This window comes from Rhincodon typus, chromosome 3 (assembly GCF_021869965.1).
Source record: "Rhincodon typus isolate 14 chromosome 3, sRhiTyp1.1, whole genome shotgun sequence".
In the NCBI taxonomy this organism is placed as follows: Eukaryota; Metazoa; Chordata; class Chondrichthyes; order Orectolobiformes; family Rhincodontidae; genus Rhincodon; species Rhincodon typus.
In genome coordinates, this window is record NC_063334.1 from 37,381,985 (window position 1) to 37,403,415 (window position 21,431).

The 21,431-nt window shown below is 42.0% G+C and overlaps 1 long non-coding RNA gene across 2 annotated transcripts; it reads left to right on the top strand.

Moving 5' to 3' along the window:
- Positions 1-752: 752 nt before the first annotated feature.
- LOC125482790 lies at positions 753-18,010 on the top strand. Of its 2 annotated transcripts, none has more exons than XR_007261763.1 (3): positions 753-928; positions 1,996-2,090; positions 17,526-18,010. It is a non-coding gene; the product is annotated as an uncharacterized LOC125482790 (long non-coding RNA). The 2 variants fall into 2 exon arrangements; XR_007261762.1 differs by lacking the exon at positions 17,526-18,010 and adding an exon at positions 3,288-3,547.
- The last annotated feature ends 3,421 nt before the right edge of the window (positions 18,011-21,431 follow it).

Here is a 21,431-nt window from a genome sequence, read left to right on the forward strand (position 1 = left end):
AACGTCACATTTCTTCCCAGCAGATGGAGCTTCCTCCCAGCAGCACAACATTTGAAAATGACCAATCAAATTTCGTACATGTGTATGTAAATGCAACTTTTGTTTAAAAATCGACTGCATGATTTTTGGCTTGATAAAAGTAGCGTTTTCACGTTCTTCATGTCAGAACCTATCCTCACTTGTCAGAGATCAAAATCTAAAAATTTCCACAGCCAAGGTGTAATCTTATATCAACCTCAATTCCTTAGTCATTTAAAAAAAATACACTTAGTATATATTTTCCATTTCCTACTCACCAATTAACTCAGGATGAATTTTGCTATTGGTGTGGGGAGGGGGGAGAAGTTTACAGATCAGAGCTGAGAAGCAAATAGTGCAGGTGACCATAAGTGAATCCGAGGGGTTATCCACCTGGTCAATCCAGAACCTAATTATATCTGTCTTAAACACACTCAATGACTTGGCCTTAACAGCTTTCTATGGCAATGAGTTCTGCAGACTCAGCACCCTCTATTTGAAGAAATTGCTCCTCACCTCGGTTCTAAAATATCATCCTGTCATTCTGAAGCTGTGTCCTCGGGTCTTAGTCTCTCCTAAAAGTACAAAAGTCTTCTCCATGTCCACTGTTTCCAGGCTTCTCAGTATTCTCTAAGTGCCGTACAGACTTACAGTTGCTTGTCAGCCCAAATCTGGATATTGTCCAGGTCATGCTGCATTTAGACATGGAATGCTTCAGTGTTTGAGGAGTTGCAAATTGTTCTGGAGATTGAGCTATCATCAGTGAACATCCTCACCTTATTATGAAGGGAAAGTCATTGATGAAGCAGCTGAAATGGTTGGTCCTGGGAAACTATTCTGAGGAATTCCTGCAGAGATGTTTGGGTGCTGAGATAACTGATCTTCAACAACAATAACCAACTTGTGCCAGGTATGACTCTAACCGGGGAGAATTTTCCCACGTTTCCCATTGACTCCAGTTTTACTTGGATTTCTTGATCTCGCTTTTGGTCAAATGCAGCCTTGGTGTTAAGGGCCACATTGTCATTGTCATTGTTACCTCAACTCTATAATTCAGTTATTTTGTCCACATTTGAACTGAGGAATTTCCATCATTTATTGATGATTCTGAATAGATTGATGGGATGACAATTGGCCAGGTTGGATTTATCCTGTTTTTTTGTGTGCACCACATATAATTTCTCACATTGTCAGTAGATGTTGAACTATTGTCAAGACCCATAGCCTTTGCAATATACAGTGCCTACAGCCATTTATTAATATCCACACGGAGTGAATTGAATTGACTAAAGACTGGCATCTGTGATGCTTGGGACCTCTGGAGGAAGCTGAGGTAGATTATCCACTTGGCACTTTTGGCTGAAGAATATCATGAAGCTTCAGCCTTATCTTGGAGAAAGAATACTTGCCAATCTTACAAAGTCTGGCCTAGATGTGACAAAGTCCCATGACAATGAGTTGGACTCTTAACAGGCCTGTGAGGTTACCTTCCCAACTCACCACTTTTTCAATAAATGCCAACTTCACTGACAATGGTCTCAATCTGGAAACTAATGAAAAAATGGCTTATCTTGAGCAATTAAACTTCTCTTGTAGAGATCATAGTGTAACTTGCAGTTTGACATGTCTACTCAGAAAGGCAGCTTTATTCAATGTGGTGCAATTTTACTGATTTACAATAGCTACAAATGTGAAAATAATGAAAATATGTTTTGCAAATTTGAAAGCGTAATCAATAAGCATCCAGATAATGATTCTGGTATATTAAATTGCTTCAAACATGTACAATTAATTGATTTTACACATATGTTTAGCATTTCAAATTCAAATTAATCCCTCTGTCAATATAATTGAAGAAATGAGTTGGTAAAAAATCTATAAGGCAAAATTATTTTTTGAAAAGCTCAAGTGGATGGAGGGTGAATTAAGTCAAATATTGAAATAACAAGGCTTACTGAAAGCTTTCCTGCATTTCAGATGGTCTCAAATGCTGCTACTTGAGTTAACGACATCAAGAGGAGAAAGGCTGCAACTGGGAGGTGGCACTATTTAAAGGAACTGACAGTATGCAGGTGAACAGTAAAATTTATGAGTTTTCAGGACCCAGTTATAATACATTTACCTGCAAAAGAGGGGAATCTAACTCTTTCTAATTTGATCCAAGTGGTGGGTGACCTTTCCTGAAGCTTCCTTTCGAGATCCATTGGGATGCATCCTTTATTTTTCATTGCTGCTATTGCTGATAAGATGGATGCCATGATGTGGAGGTTCTGGTGCTGGTGTTGGTCTGGGGTGGACAAGGTCACAAATCAGATGACACCAGGTTATAGTCCATCAGGTTCATTTAAAATCATAAGCTTTTGGAGGGGCTACGCTCCGAAAGCCTGTGATTTCAAATAAACCTGTTGGACTATAATCTGGTATAACAAGGTTTAGAGCTGGATGAACACAGCAGGCCAAGCAGCATATTAGGAGCAGGAAAGCTGACGCTTCGGGCCTAGACCCTTCTTCAGAAAAATTCATCCAGCTCTATACCTTGTTATCTCAGATTCTCCAGCATCGGCAGTTCCTACTATCTCTGGGACTATAACCTGGTGTTGTCTGATTTCTGATAAGATGAAGAGTAGTATTTTTCTGGATATTTTGTTTTGTGGCACAAGTTGCATATTTGGCGATTGACAGAGTCAGACCCTAACGACGCAGTGCAAAGGAGGATTGTTCAAAATATTTCAGATAAATAGAGGCGTATTAGGTTAAAAGTGACATTTCAGCACAACACACAACAAGATAGCTTGCAAACACAATATGGCCAACTCCCTTCACAACAATTGAAATTGCAGATAAGAATTACACAGAATTAAAATGAATTCTTGCAATGACACTAAACTTGTAGTGTGTACAGTGCAAGCTCTGATAAATTAATCAGATCAGGTAACGGGCTACTGAGCCCCAAGCCTTAATATCTTGCTGGATAGTGTACCTTAGCTAAGCAAATTGACCAATGTGTCTGTTATTTAATTTATTCAAGAATAAATTCAAAATAGCATTTCTTAGAACTATGAAAGCATCTTTCAATGAATAGTTCTTTTGTAATTGATAGATAGAAATTTATTGTTACGGGTATTTGTGAAAATACAGTAAAATGTGTATAAGTCGCCATGAAAAGCAACACCATTTAATTCCATAAATTATATATTTAAAAAATGAGACAAAGTTAAACAATTATCATTTTTTTTGCTCATTCCATGGCCTCTTGGTTTCACAAACAGGCCACAACCGAAGACCGAGGCCTATCCAACTGTCGAGGAAGGCGGGGGCTGACACAACTAACAAGGACCGAGGCCTTCTCCAATTTCTGAGGAGTCGGTCCTGTCCAACTGCTGATTACTGATTGTCAAGGACTGAGGGGGGCTCTTGAAACTGCTGAGGACCAAGTCCTGCCAAAACTGTCAAGTGTGGGATAATGTGGCATAATGATGGGGCAGTAGTTATTGATTGAATGAACAACTTATTAAAACTTATTAAAAGTCTTACCTCGCGTGACTCCATCTTTGGAGTGAGTAAGTCAGGTAATATATTTCGGCGGTTGCTTTACCCGAAAGACTACATAGGTAGTGTCTCCCACCCATCCTCCTCCTCTAACCAAATAAAAAAGGTTCTGAGCGCTGATTTGGTAAGGCTACTATTTTTTTTTTTAATAGTCTGTTTGGGAATTCAGAACAGTGGGAATGGATGTCAGGGCAGTTGTATGCTCCTCCTGTAGAATGTGGGAGGTAAGGGTCACCACTAGTGTCCCCACTGACTTCATCTGCGGGAAGTGCACCCAACTCCAGCGCCTCGGAAACCGCGTTAGGGAACCGGAGCTGGAGCTGGATGAACTTCGGATCATTCGGGAGGCTGAGGGGGTAATTGAGAGGAGTTACAGGGAGGTAGTCACACCTCAGGTACAGGAAAAAAGTAGATCGGTTACAGTCAGGGGACGGAAAGGGAACAGGCAGACAGTGCAGGGATCCCCTGTGGCCGTTCCCTTCAAAAACAAGTATACCGTTTTGGATACTGTTGGGGGGGATGACTTACCGGGGTAAGCCATGGGGTACAGGTCTCTGGACAGAGTCTGTCCTTGTTGCTCAGAAGGGAAGGAGGGAGAGGAGGAGAGTGTTAGTCATTGGGGACTCCATAGTTAGGGGGACAGATAGGAGATTCTGTGGGAACGAGAGAGACTCGCGGTTGGTGTGTTGCCTCCCAGGTGCCAGGGTCCGTGATGTCTTGGATCGTGTTTTTGGGATCCTTAAGGGGGAGGGGGAGCAGCCCCAAGTCGTGGTCCACATAGGCACCAATGACATAGGTAGGAAAAGGGATGGGGATGAAAGGCAGAAATTCAAGGAGCTAGGGTGGAAGCTTAGAGCTAGAACAAACAGAGTTGTTATCTCTGGTTTGTTACCCGTGCCACGTGCTAGCGAGGCGAGGAATAGGGAGAGAGAGCAGTTGAACACGTGGCTACAGGGATGGTGCAGGAGGGAGGGATTCAGATACCTGGATAATTGGGGCTCATTCTGGGGTAGGTGGGACCTCTACATACGGGATGGTCTACACCTGAACCAGAGGGGTACCAATATCCTGGGGGGGAAATTTGCTAATGCTCTTCGGGAGGGTTTAAACTAATTCAGCAGGGGGATGGGAACCTGAATTGTAGCTCCAGTGTACAGGAGGTTGAGAGTAGTGAGGTCATAAGTAAGGTTTCAAGGTCGCAGGAGTGTACCGGCAGGCAGGAAGGTGGTTTGAAGTGTGTCTACTTCAATGCCAGGAGTATCCGGAATAAGGTGGGTGAACTTGCAGCATGGGTTGGTACCTGGGACTTTGATGTTGTGGCCATTTCGGAGACATGGATAGAGCAGGGACAGGAATGGTTGTTGCAGGTTCCGGGGTTTAGATGTTTCAGTAAGATCAGGGAAGGTGGTAAAAGAGGGGGAGGTGTGGCATTTTAGTCAAGGACAGTATTAAGGTGGCAGAAAGGACGTTTGATGAGGACTCGTCTACTGAGGTAGTATGGGCTGAGGTTAGAACCAGGTAAGGAGAGGTCACCCTGTTGGGAGTTTTCTATAGGCCTCCGAAAAGTTCCAGAGATGTAGAGGAAAAGGTTCTGGATAGGAGCGAAAGTAACAGGGTAGTTGTTATGGTGGACTTTGACTTTCCAAATATTGACTGGAAACGCTATAGTTCAAGTACTTTAGATGGGTCAGTTTTTGTCCAATGTGTGCAGGAGGGTTTCCTGACACAGTATGTAGATAGGCCAACAAGAGGCGAGGCCACATTGGATTTGGTACTGGGTAATGAACCAGGCCAGGTGTTAGATTTGGAGGTAGGTGAGCACTTTGTTGATAGTGACCACAATTCGGTTACGTTTACTTTAGTGATGGAAAGGGATAGGTATATACCGCAGGGCAAGAGTTATAGCTGGGGGAAAGGCAATTATGAGGCGATTAGGCAAGATTTAGGATGCACAGGATGGAGAAGGAAACTGCAGGGGCTGGGCACAATTGAAATGTGGAGCTTGTTCAAGGAACAGCTACTGCGTGTCCTTGAGAAGTATGTACCTGTCAGGCAGGGAGGAAGTGGTCGAGCGAGGGAACTGTGGTTTACTAAAGAAGTTGAATCTCTTGTCAAGAGGAGGAAGGAGGCTCAGTTAGGGCGCTTGAGAGTTACAAGTTAGCCAGGAAGGACCTAAAGAGAGAGCTAAGAAGGGCCAGGAGGGGACATGAGAAGTCTTTAGCAGATAGGATCAAGGAAAACCCTAAAGCTTTCTATAGGTATGTCAGGAATAAAAGAATGACTAGCGTAAGTTTAGGGCCAGTCAAGGACAGTAGTGGGAAGTTGTGCGTAGAGTCCGAAGAGATAGGAGAGGCGCTAAACGAATATTTTTCGTCAGTATTCACACAGGAAAAAGACAATGTTGTCGAGGAGAATACTGAGATACAGGCTATTAGACTAGACGGGATTGAGGTTCATAAGGAGGAGGTGTTAGCAATTCTGGAAGGTGTGAAAATAGATAAGTCCCCTGGGCCGGATGGGATTTATGCTAGGATTCTCTGGGAAGCTAGAGAGGAGATTGCAGAGCCTTTGGCTTTGATCTTTATGTCGTCATTGTCTACAGGAATAGTGCCAGAAGACTGGAGACTAGCAAATGTTGTCCCCTTGTTCAAGAAGGGGAGTAGAGACAACCCTGGTAATTATAGACCAGTGAGTCTTACTTCGGTTGTGGGTAAAGTGTTGGAAAGGATTATAAGAGATAGGATTTATAATCATCTAGAAAGGAATAATTTGATTAGGGATAGTCAACACGGTTTTGTGAAGGGTAGGTCGTGCCTCACAAACCTTATTGAGTTCTTTGAGAAGGTGACCAAACAGGTGGATGAGGGTAAAGCGGTTGATGTGGTGTATATGGATTTCAGTAAAGCGTTTGATAAGGTTCCCCACGGTAGGCTACTGCAGAAAATACGGAGGCATGGGATTGAGGGTGATTTAGCGGTTTGGATCAGAAATTGGCTAGCTGTAGGAAGACAGAGGGTGGTGGTTGATGGGAAATGTTCATCCTGGAGTTCAGTTACTAGTGGTGTACCGCAGGGATCTGTTTTGGGGCCACTGCTGTTTGTCATTTTTATAAATGACCTGGATGAGGGTGTAGAAGGATGGGTTAGTAAATTTGTGGATGACACCAAAGTCGGTGGAGTTGTGGATAGTGCGGAAGGCTGTTGCAGGTTACAGAGGGACATAGATAAGCTGCAGAGCTGGGCTGAGAGGTGGCAAATGGAGTTTAATGCGGAAAAATGTGAGGTGATTCACTTTGGAAGAAGTAACAGGAATACAGAATACTGGGCTAATGGTAAGATTCTTGGTAGTGTGGATGAGCAGAGAGATCTCGGTGTCCATGTGCATAGATCACTGAAAGTTGCCACCGAGGTTGATAGCGTTGTTAAGAAGGCGTATGGTATGTTAGGTTTTATTGGTAGAGGGATTGAGTTTCGGAGCCATGAGGTCATGTTGCAGCTGTACAAAACTTTGGTGCGGCCGCACTTGGAGTATTGCGTATAGTTCTGGTCACCGCATTATAGGAAGGATGTGGAAGCATTGGAAAGGGTGCAGAGGAGATTTACCAGGATGTTGCCTGGTATGGAGGGAGGGTCTTATGAGGAAAGGCTGAGGGACTTGAGGCTGTTTTCGTTAGAGAGAAGAAGGTTAAGAGGTGACTTAATAGAGACATACAAGATGATCAGAGGATTAGATAGGGTGTACAGTGGGAGCCTTTTTCCTCGGATGGCGATGGCTAGCACGAGGGGACATAGCTTTAAATTGAAGGGTGATAGATATAGGACAGATGTCAGAGGTAGGGTCTTTACTCAGAGAGTAGTAAGGGCGTGGAATGCCCCGCCTGCAAAAGTAGTAGACTCGCCAACTTTAAGGGCATTTAAATGGTCATTGGATAAACATATGGATGATAATGGAATAGTTTAGGTTAGATGGGCTTCAGATTGGTTTCACAGGTCGGCGCAACATCGAGGGCCGAAGGGCCTGTACTGCACTGTAATGTTCTATGTTCTATGTTCTATTTACTGTTGATTACTTAACTGCAAACATTCATACTGTCTCAAAATCACTTGAATAATTTGAAGATCTATTGAGATTTGCTTCAGATTCATTCTGAACCTAATAAGTTTCATACACTTGAGGATGAAGATCACCTTTAATATTTGATTAATTGAATACCCAACTTTATTTTAAGGATCATATATCTGTGTTGTTTTATTCTTTCATGGGATGTGGGTATTGCTGACTAGGCCAGCATTTGTTGCCCATCCCTAATTGTTTTGCGTAAGTTGGTGGTGAGCTGCCTTCCTGAAATGTTGCAGTCATGTGATGTAGGCACACCTACAGAGCTGTTAGGAAGGGAGTTCCAAGACTCTCACCCAAAGACTTGACTCAAGGAACAGAGGCGCAGTTCCAAGTCTGGATTTTTTTTTAACTTGGAGGTGAGCTTGCAGGTGGTGTTATCCCAATGCATCTCCTGTCCTTGATCATCTAAGTGGTAGAGGCCATGGGTTTGCAAAGTGTTTTTGAAGGAACCATGTTAAGTTACTGCAGTTTATCTTGTAGATGGTACACACTGTGTATCAGTGAAGAAGGGAGTGAATGTAGATGAACAAGGTGCTGATCCAGAGGGTTGGCTTGTGCTGGATGATGTTGATTTTTTTGAGTGTTTTTGGAGCTGCATCATCAAAGCAAGTGGAGAGTGCAACAAGTCTCCTCTTAATTTTAGTTCAATGGTGTTTTGTATCTTGGGCCCTGCTTTCCTGGTTCATGTCACCATTTTCATTAAATATCATTCTTGGTGCCTTCTCAGCGTTAGAGTTGCAGTTTGACATCAGATTTGCACATTGAGGAATTGCACATTGTCATCGAAGATTAGCGTACAGTAAGGAATCTGTAGAAATTCAGCCAGAGAGTTCTGGAAACTCATTTGCATGTGGCTGAAGGACTTCAGTAGTAACTGTTACGTAATATTAAGTGTTTGCTTCAAGGGGTGGTGTTAAAAGAATTAAAAATCCGAAAAATTAAAGCTGGCATAAAAAGGAAGACCACATTTCTTAATTGAAAGGTTACCAAAATATTTTTTTCCAAAAATGCATTCAGTTGTAAGAGTGGAAAAGCTGCAGATGAAAATGCCAAGGAGACAAGGTTTTTGATCTCTCCAGAGGAACATATGTCAGAGATTTTCTATGAAGTTTAAGAAAAATGTCACAAACCAAATGTAGGAACCTCTCCTCCGTTTCTAATCATAGAATCAGAGTAATAAAGGTACTGTATACAGCACAGAATGAAACCATTCAATCTATCATACTTTACTGCCCTCTTTGAAATAGCTTTCCAACTATGTGTTGTGTTCTCCCTTGCTCTTGCCCAATAGACCAACAATGGATTAATAAAGTTTTTTTTAAATACTTTATTTTATTTTGCAAGTTATTTCTGCTGGAAATGTGCAGTGCTGCACCTGAGGAGTATTTCAACATCCATACCTCCTTTCCAGGTGAGAAATGTCCAGAGGTAAACTTAAATTTATTTCACCTAAAGTCATGCAACCACAACTTTAAGTGAAGGTTTACTGTATTCCATCACACACTTGACTTGTGGTGAGCTGAATTGTACAGAATTCTAAGCCCCTAACCAGCTATTGTAGCTACAGTATCTATATGGTAATTCATTTTAGTTTCTGTTAAGTAGTAACTCCCTGGATGGCATTATGGAAGGACTCATGGACTACATTGTCGCTGAATGACAAAAGGAAAATTGTTAGATTTTGCGTTGTTTCAGATGGGCATTTTGCCTGGCAATTATGTGGCATGAGTTAGCAAATATCCCCACTTCAGACCTTATGATGGAGGAAAGGTCATTAATGAAGCAGCTGAAGATGATTGGGGCTAGGACACTACCCTGAGGAACTCCTACAGTAGTGTTTTGGACCGAGACTACTGACCTCCAAACACCACAACCATATTCCTTTCTGCTGGGGCCCCCTTGATGCTGCATTTAATTAAATGAAGCCTTGATATCAAGGGAAGTCACTCTCACCTCACCTCTGGAGTTCAGCTCTTTAGCCTATATTTTGATCAAGGCAGTAATGAGGCCAGGAGCTGAGTGACCCTGGCGGAATCCAAACTGAGCGTCACTGAGCAGGTTGTTTCTGAGTAGGTGTTCCTTGATAGCACTGTTGATGATACCTTCCATCACTTTACTAATGATCAAGTATAGACTGATGGGACAGTAATTGGCCGAGTTGGATTTGTCCTGCTTTTTGTGACAAGACATACCTGGTCAATTTTCCATATTGTTTGATAGAACCCAGTATTGTAACTGTGCTGGAACAGCTTGACAAGGGGTGCATCAAATTCTGGAGCACAAGTGTTCAGTACTTTTGCTTGAATGATGTCCAGACTCATAGCCTTTGTAGTATTCACACGAGATGTTGGGGACCTCATTAGGAGACTGAAATGGATCGTTCACTAGGCACTTGCGGCTGGAGGTTTTGCAAGTACTTCAGCCTTGTCTTTTGCGCTGATTTGCTGGCCTAGTGCATTGACCATGATGGAGATTTTTGTTGAACTTACTCATCATGTTAGTTGTTTAGCTAAACCTCATTGTTCATGAGTGGAAGTGGCAGAAATGCAGATATTAGATCTGATCCATTGGTATGGGATTGCTTAACCTATCTATTTCCATTGTTTGGCACATAGATAGTCCTATACTTCAATAGGTTAATACCTCATTTTTAGAAGTATCTTCCGGCATTGCTCATTGCAAGATTGATCTCCTGGCTTGGTGCTAATGATCAAATCGCAAATATGCCAGGCCATTAGGTTGCAGATTATGGTTGAACATAATTTTACTACTGCAGATGGCCCACAGCACCTCGTGAATGCTCAGTCTTGAGCTAAAGTCACAGAGTCATAGAGATGTATAGCATGGAAACAGACCCTTCAGTCCAACTTGTCCATGCTGATGAGATATCCCAAATTATTTTCGTCCCATTTACCAGCATTTGGCCCACATCACTCTAAACCCTTCCTATTCGTATATTAATCCAGATGCCTCTTAAATGTTGTAATTTTAGCAGCCTCCACCACCTCCTCTGGTAACTCATTCCATTCACACACCACCCTCTGTTTGAATAAGTTGCCCCTTAGGTCCTTTTAAATCTTTCCCATCTCACCTTAACTCTACGCCCTCTAGTTTATCTGCCCCACCCTGGGGAAAAGACCTTGGTTATTTACCTTGTCCAGGCCCCTTATGATTTTATAAACTTCTATAAGGACACCGCTCAGGTCCAGGGAGAAAAAATCCCAGACTCTACATATGAATCAAACCCTCCAATCCCTAAATCTGCTAGATTCCTAGTTGCTAGATCTGTTCAAAGCCTGTCTCAAATTCCTAACACAGTGGTAATGCTGCACAACACAATCTCCACAATCACTGTATAGTTTCCATTCCCATTGATACCTTTGAGAACAGATGCATCTGTGACAGGTAGATTGGTGAGGATGAGATCAAGGAATCTTATCCCACTTGTTGGTTCCTTGACAACCTGCTGCAGACCCAGCGTAGCAGCTATGGCCTTTAGGACTCAACCTGCTCAGTCAGATGTGGTGCCCCTGTCTCATTCCTGGTAATGAACATTGAAATCCTGCCCAGAATACATTTCATCCATAGTTCTTCCTCCAAAGTGGTGATCAACATGGTGGAGAACTGATTCATAGTCGAGGGAAATTGGGGATGTGTGATATATGGTAATAAGGAGGAAGTATTTTTGCCGAACTGGTTTGACCTGATGCCATGAGATAATGAGAATCAGTATTAAGGAATCTCACCTAACTGTATATCACTGTGCTGCCACCACTGCTGGGTCTTGACTGCCCCCTTGGCCGGTGATGGTGTTGTCTGGAACATTGTCTGTGAAGTATTATTCCATCAGAAGACTATGTCAGACTGTTGCTTGACAATTCTGTGAGACAGTTCTCCCTATTTTGGCACTACCCCTCAGATACTGATAAGGAGGACTTTATAGGGTTGACAAAGTTGGATTTGCAGTTGTCATTTTCATTGCCTCGGTCAATGCAGGCCTGTCTGTCACTTTACATTACTTTAGACATTGCAGAGGTTTGGTGCGCTGCTAAGCCAGTACACAGCGAAGTTGAGAGACAACCATATTGCTGTTGGTCTGGAGTCACATGTAGACCAAACCAGTTAAAGATGGCAGATGTCCCCCTCAAAAGATGTTAGAGGATAAGGTAGATTTACATGACAATTAATAATGATCACACTATTGCCATTAGGCTCAATTTTAATTCAATCCAAATGTCACTATTTGCCAAGGTGGGATTTGAACCTATGTGCCCAGAGCTTTAACCTGAGATTCTGGATTACTCATTCAGCGGCATTACCAAGTTTGAATATTGGAATCTCTCACAGAAATAACAATGGAAACAAAAATGTCTTTGTGGGATTTATTTAGTTTCAATGTTTTCTTATAACCTCCAAATTACTTATTTTTGTTATTTTATATTTCCATGTACTTAAAACATAAATTGTCTCATGTATAGGAGATAGCAGGAACTGCAGATGCTGGAGAATCTGAGATAACAAGGTGTAGAGCTGGATGAACACAGCAGGCCAAGCAGCATCAGAGGATCAGGAAGGCTGATGTTTCGGGCCTAGACCCTTGTTATCTCAATTGTCTCATGTAGTTTCCTTTCTCAAAACGCAGTGATCACAGGTCCTTATCCCTTTTGGTTGGGAAATATTTATTGAGAATTTTCACTTGGACCCTTGTATTATCTAGGAAAATCACAATTTCACTCAACATTTTAAACTTAGGTTAGCTGAAAGAGGGTAAAACTCTTGGTTATGTTTCTTCCTTTGGGTAGGGGCAGGTTGGCTCCAGTGCACTTAATTGCATGTCTTTGGGTCTGGCTCCTCTATTTGGAGCTGAGGGGAATTAATCAGGAGGTCCCCCTCACCTTGTCAGTTTCAGGTATGAAGTGGTGATTGCAATAAGACGCAACAATAGTGAGACTGTAAGGAAATGAAAGGGTACAGGGACATGAAGACCCAGGAGAGGATGAGACACACCATAAACCTTGTTGAGAGATATTGGAGCCATTTGCAAACACTAAAAACAGACCGTTCTCTTGAAAGTATCTGATCCATTGCCATAAACACATCCTCCCACCATCATCTCTGACCCATGAAATTATACCTTTGAGAAGCATGTCAGGCAGAACAAAACACTTACGTCCTGAGAATGGCACTTGTCAGCTTGACATGGCACTTATACATTAACAAGAGAAACTGGCTCCCAGCAGACAATACTTGGTATTATATTCTTCATTGTCCAACATTCACATAAGTATCCTTGAGTTTAATGTCTGCTCCCTCTCTTGTGCTTTCCTTTCCTGTCTAGAATATTGAACTGTTCGAGTTAATGTTGTCTTTCTTCTCAGTGAAACTCTCTTGGTGGCTGTGGTAAGATTGCTGTTGGCTGACTGTCACTTAAGAGACGTGCCATGATTTTGAAAGTTTGAATTCCCCAAAGTCTCTCAGAATTTTTGAGAAAAATGTAATGGAGATCTGCATTTATGAAGCAGCTGCTATGGTACATGTGATGGTTTGTAGCTTGTGTGGTGATTTTTTGTGGGTCCTCAGGAAAGAGAGTGAAGGAAGGAACATTATGGTGGAGACTCAGTGCTGGAGACTGGTCTCCTTTCACCCTCAGCCCTCAATCTGTACAGCTTGATTCTTGAATAGAAAGAGGTCATGAAGTATCTCATCCTCCAGCAGTGGGCAACTGTCTTCTGCTTTTTATTCCATTAAATGCCAGAGGTTAACTACACTGTGCTAATACAGACCAACCTGTATTCACCTGTATGATGTACTGTTAATGCTCTTATAACATCTATTAAGAAAGAATAAAATCATTATTAAGCTGCTTTCTCATTATATATAGAGAGACAGAGAAGATTGGTGATGGTTTAACCTGAGGGTCACCACATACCGATGAGGGGAGAGATTGAGAAGGCGAGTCCTTCAGGGTGGTCTCAGCCAGTGTGGGAATTGAACCCACGCTGTTGACATAACTCTGCGTTGCATACCAGCTATCAAGTCACTTGAGCTATGTTAAAATGTTAATAGGGTGACTCCTAACTATTTATTACTGCTGTACCATTTGCAAATGGGGTTCTTGATAGCACAGTGTTCTGATGGTGAGACTTAGACATCTTATTTTCTGAAAACTCTAAATTGTTACATATCACATGACAATGTAATTAACTGTGCCCTGGAACAAGGGAATATTACGCGTGAAATTTTCACAGAGCTTGATCCTTCCCCTTGGCAATAAATTGATCTGCAACCAAAATAAAGAAAAGGGGCACCATCCAGAAACAATATTGCTAAGGAGCAACAAAACCCAAGACTGTTTGCTGATATCTCCATAAATTGTACTATACTCTCTCATCAATCATTAATATACCTCCAAATGATCAGTGGCACCACCCACCCATCCCATTATCCATCAATAGTTCAACCCACTCATTATAATTATAATACCTGCCAAGCCATGTGGCACCCTGGCCAAACATTGCTTCCTCTCCGTCAATCATCAGTGTCACTGATCAAGGTTCGCCTTGTGGTCCTGTTTAGAAAACGGCATCACTGACATTTATTGCTCATCTCCAGTTGCCCAGAGGGGCAGTTAAGAGCCAATCACATTTCTGTAGATCTGGAGTCACATTTAGGCCAAACTGGGTAAAGAAGGCAGAATTCCTTCCCTAAGGGGTGACGTGTAATTTTATGACAACAATGGTTACATTGTCACCAGTAGGCTAGTTCTGTTATATTCATCAAATTTCACCATTTGTCCTGATGGGATTTGAACCCATGTTCCCCAATCATTAGCTTGGGGGGCTGCTGGATTACTGGTCTAGTGACATTGCCACCATGCCATTGTTTCCAACAGTTGCTATTATCAACGGGTTGGACTAAACATTAATCTGAGAAAGTTTTACAGTTATGTTCAGTTAGGACATTAAGGTCAAGTTGTTGGAAAAATTTCAAACGACATTAGAAAATGAGCAAATGTAAATAAGACACATTAAGCTATTCAGAAAAATTTGAAAAACATTTGAAAAATTAGAAAGTTAATGAAAAACTATGATGAGTCATAATAAGGAACCAATACAGCTATAAAGGAAGAGGGAATAGATCAACATTAAAGTCAAAGTCAAGGACAGAGAAGAAGCACTAACATATTCAGCATCAGTAGAGAAATCCAGTCAGGTTGAAGTGCAAGACTAAAAGTAAAATTTAGATCAGTTGATAAATACAGGTCCTCTTTGTACTGTAGAATCATTAGAGAGTGAAGGGAATAATTGATTGCAGGATCCTGGATAGAGAGAGTGGCTGAAGCTGATCAGTTGTGAGCTGCAATGGAGTGTCTGGTGTCCATCCTGGCAATTGGGCTGCTGCTGCCCTCTTTCACAGGGTCAGTGCCTAAACAGAAAGTAACAATGCACTGTGGTCAAGTAACCATACAAGTACTGCTTAGGATGTGCAAAACACCCAAAGCTGAAGTGAAGGAGCTCTGTGACCATCCTGTCATAAAAAGCATCAATGTCTTTTGCAATGGTACGAAACCCTATTCTCCTGCACTATCTGGTAAGTATCAAGATCTCTTTTATTCACTAGTTTGAGAAGCAATCAAGGGAACAGTGAGAAACAGAGTTAACATTCTGTGTCTGGTTCTGAAGCTGTGTGTTTTAGCCCTTTCCTGACAATAAGCCGTGTGGTTTAGCTCTTTCCTGACAATAGTTTACAATCTCCAATTTACACAGATGTCTTAGCATTCCACAGGAGTGATGCCAGAAAGTAACCACTCACTCACTCTGAAGTATTTAACCTCAGTAAACTAGAAAAGTAAAAGCTGAACTTTTAATTCAAATTTACAGAAAGCAAAGTAAATTATTATGTTTGCATTGGACTCAATTCCAGACTCCCCAGATCTTGTCCACCATCTACAAGACACAAGTCAGGAGTGTGATAGAATACTCCCCACTTCCCGGATGGGTGCAGCTCCATCAACACTAAAGAAGCTTGATACCATCCAGGACAAAGCAGCTTTCTTTATTGGCACCCATCCACAAGCTCCCACTCCCTCCACCACTGACACTCAGAGCAACAGTGTATATTATCTACAAGATTCACTGCAGAAATTCACCGAAGATCCTTTGACAGCACCTTTCAAGCCCACATCCACACTCACCTAACAGAATAAGTGCAGTAGATACATGGGAACACCACCAACTGCAAATTCCCCTCCAAACCACTCAGCGTCCTACCTGGAATAATATCACTTTTCCTTCACTGTTGCTAGGTCAAAATCATGGAATTCCCTCCCTAACAGCATTATGGTTGTACTTACAAAGTGTACTACAGTGATTCAAGGAGGCAGCTCACCACCACTTTCTCACAGGTAACTAGGGACAAGCAATAAATGTTAGTCAGTCAGTGATGCCCATATCCTGTGACTGAATAACAAAATACTGGCGTATTTGTACTCCCTTTGTACCATGGCATCTTTTTAATTTAATTTCTTCCATCCTTGAACATAAACCAGACCTTCCTTTGTTACAATTGATGGTCCCACTTTCTTGTAAGCATAAAACACATCAGTTGTCAACTTCCGTTTGCTTCCAAAGTAAAATCATGTCAGTCCCAAAAAGTTAACTTTGTTTTTGTCTCTAGAGCTGCTGCCAGATCTTGACAGAGTTCTGTCTGGTACTTTCTATCTTTATAACTAATTGGCCTTGTTGTAAAAATCTGGGGGAGGTTCATGATCACAGCTAGTTAATATCGGCAGTCAATAATTTCGAGTAATTTGATGGTAGTCTTTGGTAGGTACGGTCTTTATTCTGCCCTGGAGGTGATGTAGAGCAACTCCTGGTCTTCTCCCTAGAAGTTGGTGGCTCTACCACTTGGATCTTCTCATCCTCTCTCTCTCTCGCTTTTTTTCCCCTGCCTATTGTTGTTGATGTACCTTCTTTGTGGCGGTGGCAATGGGAGGGTGGTGGAGTGGGGTGGGTGGTGTTGGTGATGGTGGTGGCTGGCAATCTATGCTGTGTCAATCACTTGTTTAAACTCTCATGACCATGGCAAGCACTTACGATGCCAGGATGACTGTTGTCCACCTGCCAACCTCCACTTGAAAGTTAGTTTTCATTATTTTTAAGAACAAAACCTTCTTATTTTCCCAAACACTGCATTTATAATAAAAAATAATGTTGCCACAGACCTGCTCCCTCATGGGAGAGACATAACTGGTTGTGGTTTAACCTAAGGATCACCACACCACAGTCAAGGTTGAGAAGGAGTGTCCTTCATGTTAACCTCAGTTGGGGCAAAGTTCGAACACGTGCAAACCAGCCATTCAAGCTAATTGACCCCCACTGCGATTGTAATAGGGTAATATTAGCATACAATAAAATCTTCTGTCTATGTTTGTCAAAGGTTAGTTACTTCAGTATCACAGATTAAATGAGGTCTCATGCTGCACAGATAATACTAATCATAGAATTCTAAAAGAACTCAGTTTTGAAGAGAATCCCAATTTCTGACACTGGTCTTTCTCTGTTCAATAGTATGTTTAAAGTACTGTGTCAAGTGCAGATACTCCAGAACATATTTAATGTTTTGTTTATTGGATGTGGGGGCATTACGGCCAAGGCCAGCATCTGTTGCCTATTCTAATTGCCCAAACTGAGTAGCTTGATTGGCCAATTCAGAGGGCAGTCAGGAGTCAATGACATTGCTGTGGGTCTGGAATCACATGCAAGTTTGGAAAGAAAAGAACTTGAAATCAATCTCAATAGTCACCAGTGTTCATATGTGGGATTTTATTTCTGTTCTAGGATTCTTGCAAGCCTCCAAAGATAATGACATGTTCAGGAATATAGACATGAAAGATCCCACGATTTACAACAGTGACAGGATTCAACGGCTTGAGTTGCATTCGGAAGAAAAGCCAATTTATGGTTTGATGTTATATGATGTTAATGAATTTCTAACCAAGAAAGAAAGAGAGGAGGGTACACCTGCATAAAACGAAAAGATTTTGAAATTCAGGTGATGAAATGATGCCAATGATGTCTTTGTACTTTATAGAATGTTCCATATATATGAATTCAGGATCAGTCAGAATTAGGGACTGTAAGGGTAATTCTGGGGATTCAAGCTCCAGACAGGAAACTTAGTCTGTCAACAGCTTATTCTGGGAATCAGACCACAGCAGGCAACAGATTCTTAGGGATTTTCTATCCATGAAATCCTGCATAGTTTGATAATCTCTGTCTTCAAAATCTCACAATAAGCATTGGAGAGAGAAAGCTATGTGCTGCCAGAACAAATTCAGCAAATTTATAACAAAAAACAGAAATTGCTGGAAAGCTCAGCAGGTCTGGCAGCATCTGTGGAGAGAAACCAGAGTTAACGTTTCGGGTCCGGTGACCCTTCCTCAGAACTGATGGTAGCTCGGAAAATGTCCGGGACAATAACCACTGAAGTTTTAATAAAAAAGAAACATTGTATCTCTAATTAATCCAGTGTTCTTTTATTTTACAAAATCACTTGAGTAAACAGTCTGCTTCATTGATTAAGAAAGGTCACAGACTATTTTCTTACATTGTCTGCACACCACCATCTACAACATCATCTGAAGTGACATGGATCAAAGGGGAATGATCTACTATAAAAACAACTTACAGTCATAGCAGGCAGGTTAAAAGTATTAAACTGGGACATTTTCCAAGCTACCATCAGTTCTTAGGAAGGGCCACTGGACCCAAAATATTAACTCTGATTTCTCACCACAGATGCTGCCAGACCTACTGAGCTTTTTCAGCAATTTCTATTTTTGTTTTTGATTTACAGCATCTGCAATTTATTCGGTTTTTCTCATCAGATTTATTCTGTGGTCTACACAGAAATATTCTTATATGATCTCTGACAAGGATCAAAGAGGAATGATCTACTATAACAACAGTTATAGCGGGCAGGTTAAAAGTATTAAACCAAAACCCAAGCCAATTTAGTGCTCAAACATAAATTGGTCCCACCAAGGAAGGACATATTTGGGGGATCATTAACAATTGTCAAGTGGGTGGTTTTTAAATGATGTCTTAAAGGAATGAAAAGGAGAAAAGCAGAGTGGTTTGAGGAGAGAATTGCAAAGTCTGGGAACTAGATGGCTGCTCATATTGGGAAAAGGGAGGGGAACTGCTCAAGAGAATAGGGTCAGAGAAATTGTGAATTCTGCAAGAGAGATTTGTAGGGCTGTAGTGAGTTAAAAAGTGAGAGGCAAGGCCATGAAGAGACTGAGCATAAGAAAAAGACTTTTAAATTGGATATTTTAGGAGCCTGGTCAATTAGACTTTAGTTAACATGACCATTTTTATAAGGCATTCACTGTAGTAACTGGCAAGCTCAAAGAAACACTTTAACACTAATATGTAGCTTCTTCAACTACTTAATATGCTGCATTTTGTATAATGTATGAATTAAATGTATTGATCAAATTACTGTATGAATAACAGCCAGTCATGAAACAGACCATTGTAAGAGTATGAACTTTCGTTAGCTGTAGTTACAGAATCAATTGAATTAATAAACATACTAGAAAGCCTGGACTTGCATTGAAAGTATTAATATAAATAAGTACATAAGTTGAATTTAATGCATTTTCAGCAAAATACTATTTAGAGAAAAGAATCTTTCTGGAACCCCGCTAAGATACAATCCAACACAACCTTGATGAGTCTGGTTTGATGAATGAAGAACTGTTTAAAATCAGATTAAAACTGGTTAACTAAAGAAGCCATTGCTGTTCGAGAATGATAAATTACTGTTCTTTGGAACCGGTGTTAGCAACTGAAAGATGGAATTAAGAATTAATGACATTTACCTAACAAAATCAAGAATCCGGTGTTATGTTGACCATAGCCTGTCTCTGATGTGGAGTGATTGCAACTATGGGTTAAAGGCAGAGTTTCTGTAAGAGTGTGTTTCAAGTCAAATCTTGAAGACTTCAGAATACAAATCACATGTCAAAGTTTGCAAGGGGGGTTTGAGATTGAGACCAGAGACCTGAAAGAATGAACAGTGACCTAGCCTTCAGTAGATTACGCAACAAGCTTAAGCCGTAAAGTTACCCACCACTTTGTGGAGCACCTACGCTCGGTTCGCGACAAACGACAACACCTCACAGCCGTGAACCACTTCAACTCCCCTTCCCACTCCCTGGACGACATGTCCATCTTGGGCCTCCTCCAGTGTCACAACGATGCCACCTGGAAACTGTAGGAGCAGCACCTCATATTCCGTCTTGAAACCCTACAACCCAATGGTCTCAGTGTGGACTTTACGAGCTTCAAAATCTCCCCACCCCCGACCTCATCCCAAGACCAGCCCCCTTCTCGTCGGTGCCTCCTTGACCTGTCCGTCTTCTTTCCCACCTATCTTCTCCTCCCACCTGACTGACCAACCCCCACTTCCTACCTACACTCACCTACTAGCTTTATCCCCGCCTCCTTGACCTGTCCGTCTTCCCTCCCACCTACCCGCCCCTCCCTCCTCACTGACCAATCCCCATCCCAACTCCCTACCTACACTCACCTTTACTAGCTTCATCCCCACCTCCTTGATCTGTCCATCTTCTCTCCACCTATCTGCTCCACTATCCACCTTCTATCACCACCTCCCCCCTCCCTATTTATTTCAGAGCTCCCTTCCCCTCCTCCATTTCTGAAGAAGGGTCCAGACCTGAAAAGTCAGCCTTCCTGCTCCTCTGATGCTGCCTGGCCTGCTGTGTTCATCCAGCTCCACACCTTGTTATTTCAGACTCCAGCATCGGCAGTTCCTACTATCTCCTAAGCCTGTTGTGTAAACCTTACCTGACATATACTTTCTAAAATTTATTATCCAAAGTCTCCTGAAATAACTCATGTAGGCCAGTATTTTGACAACAAGTCACCCTTTATTTACACATGAACAGTCTTTGACTCTGGTACTGCCTCTTCAGAGTCAACTGCCAGAGTGCCAGAATCTCTGATACACCTCTTTTTTAATCTGTCAGCCAGGACTCCCTGTTTGAACCAGATTAACAGTCCCAATCAGGGAACTCATTCTACGAGGTCCAGCTGCCTGGTCTCCTTACAATCATTACCTCCCTTCCTAGCTGAGTCCGAGGACTGAGGTTGGTCCTTATTTTTGGAGAGCCTCCTGGGACGTTTTAGCAATGGGTCAGGTACCTTTGACTTGGTATCTGATACAGATGGCGTGTAATGCATGGGAGCTCACATCTTGTGTGATGAGCACCCTGGTAGAATTTCACGCTCCTCTTCAGGTGGCAGTGGTGTCAAGGTGGCTACAACCGTCATGTCCATCTCAGATTCTGAGGACTCATCAATGCTCAGTAGAGAGGCTGAACCCACAGTTCTGGCAGCCTTTCCGATTGCTCTGAGGGGCAGGGCACATTTTGGTCCCACACAGTTTGCAAATTTGCAGCTTTCATGTGGTTGTTCAGACCATCGCACCAACTTAACTCTGTATGTCATTAGTCCTGACCTTGTGTTGACAATACCTTTTACCCATGCATGGCCTTTTCTATGATTTTAAAACAAATTTCGTGTCCTGTATCAAACTGTCCCTCTTGCTTGGCAGAGTCTTGTGTCTGGCATTGACACTCCTGATGCCATTTCATCCTCCCCTCCCCAGGTCTGGGAAGATCAGATTTAACCTGGTGCAGAGTTTTCTACCCATTA